This window comes from Excalfactoria chinensis, unplaced genomic scaffold, assembly GCF_039878825.1.
Source record: "Excalfactoria chinensis isolate bCotChi1 unplaced genomic scaffold, bCotChi1.hap2 Scaffold_74, whole genome shotgun sequence".
NCBI classification, from domain to species: Eukaryota; Metazoa; Chordata; class Aves; order Galliformes; family Phasianidae; genus Excalfactoria; species Excalfactoria chinensis.
Genome location: NW_027315713.1, coordinates 229,403 through 239,767, shown reverse-complemented (window position 1 = coordinate 239,767; position 10,365 = coordinate 229,403).

Genomic DNA, 10,365 nt, shown 5'->3' with positions numbered 1-10,365 from the left:
ATAACCCTAACCATATAAAAGCATAACCCTAACCATATAAAAGCATAACCCTAACCCTATAAAAGCAAAGCATAACCCTAACCATATAAAAGCATAACCCTAACCATATAAAAGCAGAACCCTAACCATATAAAAGCATAACACTAACCATATACAAGCATAACCCTAACCATATAAAAGCATAACCCTAACCATATAAAAGCATAACCCTAACCATTTAAAAGCATAACCCTAACCATATAAAAGCATAAGCCTAACCATATAAAAGCATAACCCTAACCATATACAAGCATAACCCTAACCATATAAAAGCATAACCTTAACCATACAAAAGCATAACCCTAAAAATATAAAAGCATAACCCTAACCATATAAAAGCATAACCCTAACAATATAAAAGCAAAGCATAACCCTAACCATATAAAAGCATAACCCTAACCATATAAAAGCATAACCCTAACCATATAAAAGCATAACCCTAACCATATAAAAGCAAAGCATAACCCGAACCATATAAAAGCATAACCCTAACCATATAAAAGCATAACCCTAACCATATAAAAGCAAAGCATAACCCAAACCATATAAAAGTATAACCCTAACCATATAAAAGCATAAACCTAACCATATAAAAGCATAACCCTAACCATATAAAAGCATAACCCTAACCATAGAAAGCATAACCCTAACCATATAAAAGCATAACCCTAACCATATAAAAGCATAACCCTAACCATATTAAAGCATAACCCTAACCATATAAAAGCATAACCCTAACCATATAAAAGCATAACCCTAACCATATAAAAGCATAACCCTAACCATATAAAAGCAAAGCAAAACCCTAACCATATAAAAGCATAACCCTAACCATATAAAAGCATAACCCTAACCATATAAAAGCAAAGCATATCCCTAACCATATAAATGCATAACCCTAACCATATAAAAGCTTAACCCTAACCATATAAAAGCATAACCCTAACCATATAAAAGCAAAGCATAACCCTAACCATATAAAAGCATAGCCCTAACCATATAAAAGCAAAGCATAACCCTAACCATATAAAAGCATAACCCTAAGCATATAAAAGCATAAACCTAACCATATAAAAGCATAACCCTAACCATATACAAGCATAACCCTAACCATATAAAAGCATAACCCTAACCATATAAAAGCATAACCCTAACCATATAAAAGCATAACCCTAACCATATAAAAGCAAAGCATAACCCTAACCATATAAAAGCATAACCCTAACCATATAAAAGCAAAGCATAACCCTAACCATATAAAAGCATAACCCTAACCATATAAAAGCAAAGCATAACCCGAACCATATAAAAGCATAACCCTAACCATATAAAAGCATAACCCTAACCATATAAAAGCAAAGCATAACCCTAACCATATAAAAGCATAACCCTAACCATATAAAATCATAACCCTAACCATATAAAAGCATAACCCTAACCATATAAAAGCAAAGCATAACCCTATTCATATAAAAGCATAACCCTAACCATATAAAAGCATAACCCTAACCATATAAAATCATAACCCTAACCATATAAAAGCATAACCCTAACCATATAAAAGCATAACCCTAACCATATAAAAGCAAAACATAACCCTAACCATATAAAAGCATAACCCTAACCATATAAAAGCATAACCCTAACCATATAAAAGCAAAGCATAACCCTAACCATATAAAAGCATAACCCTAACCATATAAAATCATAACCCTAACCATATAAAAGCATAACCCTAACCATATACAAGCATAACCCTAACCATATAAAAGCATAACCCTAACCATATAAAAGCATAAACCTAACCATATAAAAGCATAACCCTAACCATATAAAAGCATAACCCTAACCATACAAAAGCATAACCCTAACCATATAAAAGCATAACCCTAACCATATAAAAGCATAACCCTAACCATATTAAAGCATAACCCTAACCATATAAAAGCATAACCCTAACCATATAAAAGCATAACCCTAACCATATAAAAGCATAACCCTAACCATATAAAAGCAAAGCATAACCCTAACCATATAAAAGCATAATCCTAACCATATAAAAGCATAACCCTAACCATATAAAAGCAAAGCATATCCCTAACCATATAAAAGCATAACCCTAACCATATAAAAGCTTAACCCTAACCATATAAAAGCATAACCCTAACCATATAAAAGCAAAGCATAACCCTAACCATATAAAAGCATAACCCTAACCATATAAAAGCAAAGCATAACCCTAACCATATAAAAGCATAACCCTAAGCATATAAAAGCATAAACCTAACCATATAAAAGCATAACCCTAACCATATACAAGCATAACCCTAACCATATAAAAGCATAACCCTAACCATATAAAAGCATAACCCTAACCATATAAAAGCAAAGCATAACCCTAACCATATAAAAGCATAACCCTAACCATATAAAAGCATAACACTAACCATATAAAAGCAAAGCATAACCCTAACCATATAAAAGCATAACCCTAACCATATAAAATCATAACCCTAACCATATAAAAGCATAACCCTAACCATATAAAAGCATAACCCTAACCATATAAAAGCAAAGCATAACCCAATTCATATAAAAGCATAACCCTAACCATATAAAAGCATAACCCTAACCATATAAAATCATAACCCTAACCATATAAAAGCATAACCCTAACCATATAAAAGCATAACCCTAAACATATAAAAGCAAAACATAACCCTAACCATATAAAAGCATAACCCTAACCATATAAAAGCATAACCCTAACCCTATAAAAGCAAAGCATAACCCTAACCATATAAAAGCATAACCCTAACCATATAAAAGCAGAACCCTAACCATATAAAAGCATAACCCTAACCATATACAAGCATAACCCTAACCATATAAAAGCATAACCCTAACCATATAAAAGCATAACCCTAACCATATAAAAGCATAACCCTAACCATATAAAAGCATAACCCTAGCCATATAAAAGCAAAGCATATCCCTAACCATATAAAAGCATAACCCTAACCATATAAAAGCAAAGCATAACCCTAACCATATAAAAGCATAACCCTAACCATATAAAAGCAAAGCATAACCGTAACCATATACAAGCATAACCCTAACCATATAAAAGCATAACCCTAACCATATAAAAGCAAAGCATAACCCTAACCATATAAAAGCATAACCCTAACCATATAAAAGCATAAGCCTAACCATATAAAAGCATAACCCTAACCATATACAAGCATAACCCTAACCATATAAAAGCAAAGCATAACCCTAACCATATAAAAGCATAACCCTAACCATATAAAATCAAAGCATAACCCTAACCATATAAAAGCATAACCCTAACCATATAAAAGCATAACCCTAACCATATAAAATCAAAGCATAACCCTAACCATATAAAAGCATAACCCGAACCATATAAAAGCATAACCCTAACCATATAAAAGCATAACCCTAACCATATAAAAGCAAAGCATAACCCTAACCATATAAAAGCATAACCCTAACCATATAAAAGCATAACCCTAACCATATAAAACATAACCCTAACCATATAAAAGCAAAGCATATCCCTAACCATATAAAAGCATAACCCTAACCATATAAAATCATAACCCTAACCATATAAAAGCATAACCCTGACCATATAAAAGCAAAGCATAACCCTAACCATATAAAAGCATAACCCTAAACATATAAAAGCATAACCCTAACCATATAAAAGCAAAGCATAACCGTAACCATATAAAAGCATAACCCTAAGCATATAAAAGCATAAACCTAACCATATAGAAGCATAACCCTAACCATATACAAGCATAACCCTAACCATATAAATCATAACCCTAACCATATAAAAGCAAAACCCTAACCATTTAAAAGCATAACCCTAACCATATAAAAGCATAAGCCTAACCATATAAAAGCATAACCCTAACCATATACAAGCATAACCCTAACCATATAAAAGCATAACCTTAACCATATAAAAGCATAACCCTAAAAATATAAAAGCATAACCCTAACCATATAAAAGCATAACCCTAACAATATAAAAGCAAAGCATAACCCTAACCATATAAAAGCATAACCCTAACCATATAAAAGCATAACCCTAACCATATAAAAGCATAACCCTAACCATATAAAAGCAAAGCATAACCCGAACCATATAAAAGCATAACCATAACCATATAAAAGCATAACCCTAACCATATAAAAGCAAAGCATAACCCAAACCATATAAAAGCATAACCCTAACCATATAAAAGCATAAACCTAACCATATAAAAGCATAACCCTAACCATATAAAAGCATAACCCTAACCATACAAAAGCATAACCCTAACCATATAAAAGCATAACCCTAACCATATAAAAGCATAACCCTAACCATATTAAAGCATAACCCTAACCATATAAAAGCATAACCCTAACCATATAAAAGCATAACCCTAACCATATAAAAGCATAACCCTAACCATATAAAATCAAAGCATAACCCTAACCATATAAAAGCATAACCCTAACCATATAAAAGCATAACCCTAACCATATAAAAGCAAAGCATATCCCTAACCATATAAATGCATAACCCTAACCATATAAAAGCTTAACCCTAACCATATAAAAGCATAACCCTAACCATATAAAAGCAAAGCATAACCCTAACCATATAAAAGCATAACCCTAACCATATAAAAGCAAAGCATAACCCTAACCATATAAAAGCATAACCCTAAGCATATAAAAGCATAAACCTAACCATATAAAAGCATAACCCTAACCATATACAAGCATAACCCTAACCATATAAAAGCATAACCCTAACCATATAAAAGCATAACCCTAACCATATAAAAGCATAACCCTAACCATATAAAAGCAAAGCATAACCCTAACCATATAAAAGCATAACCCTAACCATATAAAAGCAAAGCATAACCCTAACCATATAAAAGCATAACCCTAACCATATAAAAGCAAAGCATAACCCTAACCATATAAAAGCATAACCCTAACCATATAAAAGCATAACCCTAACCATATAAAAGCAAAGCATAACCCTAACCATATAAAAGCATAACCCTAACCATATAAAATCATAACCCTAACCATATAAAAGCATAACCCTAACCATATAAAAGCAAAGCATAACCCTATTCATATAAAAGCATAACCCTAACCATATAAAAGCATAACCCTAACCATATAAAATCATAACCCTAACCATATAAAAGCATAACCCTAACCATATAAAAGCATAACCCTAACCATATAAAAGCAAAACATAACCCTAACCATATAAAAGCATAACCCTAACCATATAAAAGCATAACCCTAACCATATAAAAGCAAAGCATAACCCTAACCATATAAAAGCATAACACTAACCATATAAAAGCAGAACCCTAACCATATAAAAGCATAACCCTAACCATATACAAGCATAACCCTAACCATATAAAAGCATAACCCTAACCATATAAAAGCATAACCCTAACCATATAAAAGCATAACCCTAACCATATAAAAGCATAAACCTAGCCATATAAAAGCAAAGCATAACCCTAACCATATAAAAGCATAACCCTAACCATATAAAAGCAAAGCATAACCCTAACCATATAAAAGCATAACACTAACCATATAAAAGCAAAGCATAACCCTAACCATATACAAGCATAACCCTAACCATATAAAAGCAGAACCCTAACCATATAAAAGCATAACCCTAACCATATAAAAGCATAACACTAACCATATAAAAGCAAAGCATAACCCTAACCATATACAAGCATAACCCTAACCATATAAAAGCAAAGCATAACCCTAACCATATAAAAGCATAACCCTAACCATATAAAAGCATAACCCTAACCATATAAAAGCATAACCCTAACCATATAAAAGCAAAGCATAACCCTAACCATATAAAAGCTTAACCCTAACCATATAAAAGCATAACCCTAACCATATAAAAGCAAAGCATAACCCTAACCATATAAAAGCATAACCCTAACCATATAAAAGCAAAGCATAACCCTAACCATATAAAAGCATAACCCTAACCATATAAAAACATAACCCTAACCATATAAAAGCAAATCATAACCCTAACCATATAAAAGCATAACCCTAACCATATAAAAGCATAACCCTAACCATATAAAAGCAAAGCATAACCGTAACCATATAAAAGCAGAACCCTAAGCATATAAAAGCATAAACCTAACCATATAAAAGCATAACCCTAACCATATAAAAGCATAACCCTAACCATATAAAAGCATAACCCTAACCATATAAAAGCAAAGCATAACCCTAACCATATAAAAGCTTAACCCTAACCATATAAAAGCATAACCCTAACCATATAAAAGCAAAGCATAACCCTAACCATATAAAAGCATAACCCTAACCATATAAAAGCAAAGCATAACCCTAACCATATAAAAGCATAACCCTAACCATATAAAAACATAACCCCAACCATATAAAAGCAAATCATAACCCTAACCATATAAAAGCATAACCCTAACCATATAAAAGCATAACCCTAACCATATAAAAGCAAAGCATAACCGTAACCATATAAAAGCAGAACCCTAAGCATATAAAAGCATAAACCTAACCATATAAAAGCATAACCCTAACCATATAAAAGCATAACCCTAACCATATAAAAGCAAAGCATAACCCTAACCATATAAAAGCTTAACCCTAACCATATAAAAGCATAACCCTAACCATATAAAAGCAAAGCATAACCCTAACCATATAAAAGCATAACCCTAACCATATAAAAGCAAAGCATAACCCTAACCATATAAAAGCATAACCCTAACCATATAAAAACATAACCCCAACCATATAAAAGCAAATCATAACCCTAACCATATAAAAGCATAACCCTAACCATATAAAAGCATAACCCTAACCATATAAAAGCAAAGCATAACCGTAACCATATAAAAGCAGAACCCTAAGCATATAAAAGCATAAACCTAACCATATAAAAGCATAACCCTAACCATATACAAGCATAACCCTAACCATATAAATCATAACACTAACCATATAAGAGCATAACCCTAACCATATAAAAGCAAAACCCTAACCATTTAAAAGCATAACCCTAACCATATAAAAGCATAACCCTAACCATATGAAAGCATAACCCTAAAAATATAAAAGCATAACCCTAACCATATAAAAGCATAACCCTAACCATATAAAAGCAAAGCATAACCCTAACCATATAAAATCATAACCCTAACCATATAAAAGCAAAGCATAACCCTAACCATATAAAAGCATATCCCTAACCATATAAAAGCATAACCCTATCCATATAAAAGCAAAGCATAACCGTAACCATATAAAAGCATAATGCTAACCATATAAAAGCATAACCATAATCATATAAAAGCATAACCCTAACCATATAAAAGTATAAACCTAACCATATAAAAGCATAACCCTAACCATATAAAAGCATAACCCTAACCATATAAAAGCATAACCCTAACCATATAAAAGCAAAGCATAACCCTAACCATATAAAAGCATTAGTCAAATCAATTCCTACTCTGTTTGTACCTTTCTAGTGTAGCCCATACACACTTTACATATTGAACCAGGCTCTCTGTAAACTTTACATAATAAAGGACATGCAGTGACTCTGTCTGTCCTTCTTCTTTTGGAGCTGGTGGGGTTGGAGTTTCTCAGAAACCCACAGTCCAGCAGGAAGCACACAGCTGTTCATCAGAATGTGCAGTGACTTCATCCTGCAACTGCTGATGGTCCATCCCTGGGCTTCTGGCTGAGGTCTGTGCTTTCAGGCTCACATCTGCCAGTGCCTCTGAGAGACCAGCAGCAGCAGCTGGTTTGCACATTGGTTGTCAGGTCCCCTCTTGCTCATTCCGTGTGAGACCCTGCACAGAACAAGTTCTTGGATATGGGTTATCACATCAGAAGTTTCCAAGCTTCATAGAATCATAGAATCACAAAATTACCCAGGTTGGAAAAGATTTTGAAGATCATCAAGTCCTACCACAGCCTAACCATAGTACCCTAACTCTAACAACCGTCTGATAAATCATGCCCCTGAGCACCACATCCAAACAGCTCTTAAACACATCCAGTGACGGTGACTCAACCACCTCCCTGGGAGCCCATTCCTTTGTTTAACTACCCTTTCTGTAAAGAAGTGCTTCCTAAAGTCCAACCTGAACTTGCCCTTATGCAACTTGAGGCCACTTCCCCTCATCCTGTCACTTGTCACCAGTGAGAAGAGACTTGTCCTGCTGTCATTGTAAGCACCCTTCAGATACTGGAAGAGAGCGATATGGTCTTCCCTCAGCCTCCTTTTCCTCAGACTAAACAGCCCCAGCTTCCTCAGCCTCAGCTCATAGGGTTGATTCTCCCAGCCCTTCACAAGCCTCATTGCTCTTCTCTGGTCCTGCTCCAGTACCTCCATGTCTTTTTTGTACTGAGGTGCCCAAAACTGAACACAATACTCGAGGTTTGGCCTCATCAATGCTATTGCAGTATCAGGATGACTTCCTTAGTCCTGCTCTCCACACCATTCTTGATCCAAGCTAGGATGCCATTGGCCCTCTTGGCCACCTGGGCACACTGCTGGCTCATATTCAGCTGACTGTCCATCAGCACACCAAGGTCCCTTTCCATCAGGCAGCTTTCCAGCCACACTTTCCCAAGCCTGTAGGGTTGCCTGGGTTTATTGTGGCCAAAAAGCAGGACCCAACAATTGATCCCATTGAAACTTACACTGTTCACCTTGGCCTATTGATCCAATCTGTCCAGGTCCCTCTGTCGTGCCCTTCTCCGCTCAGGCAGATCTACACTCCCTCCCAATTTGGTGTTGTCTGCAAACTTACTAAAGGTGCACTCAATCTCCCCATCCAGATCATCAATGAAGATGTTAAACAGAAGTGGTCCCAGCACTGAGCAATGGGGGACACTGCTTGTCACCGGCCGCCAACTGGATTTCACTCCATTGACCACAATTCCACTCCATTGATCACAGCTTCCTTCAGGGCTTCTTCCATTTTGTACACAGAGGTGGTCGCTGCCTCCAGGATGGTCTGTAGTAAAGGAATCCTGCACAAAGGTCCAATTAAAGTTACCCAGGTTCCACAGGAGCCATCTGGAGCCTAGGCTGGTAGGTAGAAAGCTGCTCCTAATGAGATGACTGACATGAGGAGGTCAGGAGAAGCCTGGAGAACACCAATGGGAAACTGAGAGGAGGGAAGAGGAGCCTACATGCCATGCTCACAAGCAAATGTACCAAGCAAAGGTTACCCACACTTAGCACTGCTGAAACACACCTCGCACTGCCTCACTCTGCTCACATCTACCGTTTGGATGCTGAAGGAGAGCATTTTCACTGAAGACAGAAGCAAAGAAGGCCTTCAATATCTACAGCATCTCAGCATCTCTTGTTAACAGAATACCCCCCTCACTTAGTAGGGTACCCACTGTCTCTCTAGTATTCCTTTTCTTCATAATATACTTTAAAAAAAATAAAAATAAATAAATAAATAAAAATAACTTTTTTATTTTTATTTTTTAATGAGTGTCAACCAATTTATGTAACACAAAGTTCTGTTTGCAAGGAACTGTGTGAGAGAGGTGGGAGGACAATCAGGGCTCGTTCAGGTGTTTAAAACTGAACAATAAAGACTGTTAATGGAAAAGTTATATGGTAGTAAGGGCGTACATGGGATCTAAAAAACAGTATTGTTTGACAAACTGTTTTGATGGGATAATAAAGTGTAATTGTTAATGGCATATGGAAGTGTACCAGAGGGTATGTGGAAGTGTAAATGAGGGTACAAATAGTGGAATAGTTTACAGAGGGAAAAGGGTGTAAGAGGAAGTGAATTTATCTGCACAGACATGAGAGCAACCCCCTGCACCGCTCCTCCGTGAGTAGAGCAGAGCAGAGACACTGTCCCCATGTATCATGTAGTGTTATTCTACTTAGAAAATGGATGAGGTCACAACAGAAGAAGCAGATCTTCCTCTCTGCTCCACCTGTGGCATACTCTGGAGTTCAAGGCATTGCAAAGCTATGGCACATCTACGTTCTTTCACTGATGACACCTTAGTTTGCTCTGGGCTCAAATTTCAATGGCATCTACATAAGTCTAAGGTCATGCCAATAGACAGGAAGCTGGCAAATGTTGTCTCACTGTAAGGAAGAGCGAGAAAGATGACACGGGCAATTATGGACCTGTCAGTCTCACTCCAGTGCCTGGTAAAACTATGGAGACAATGATGGTGGGA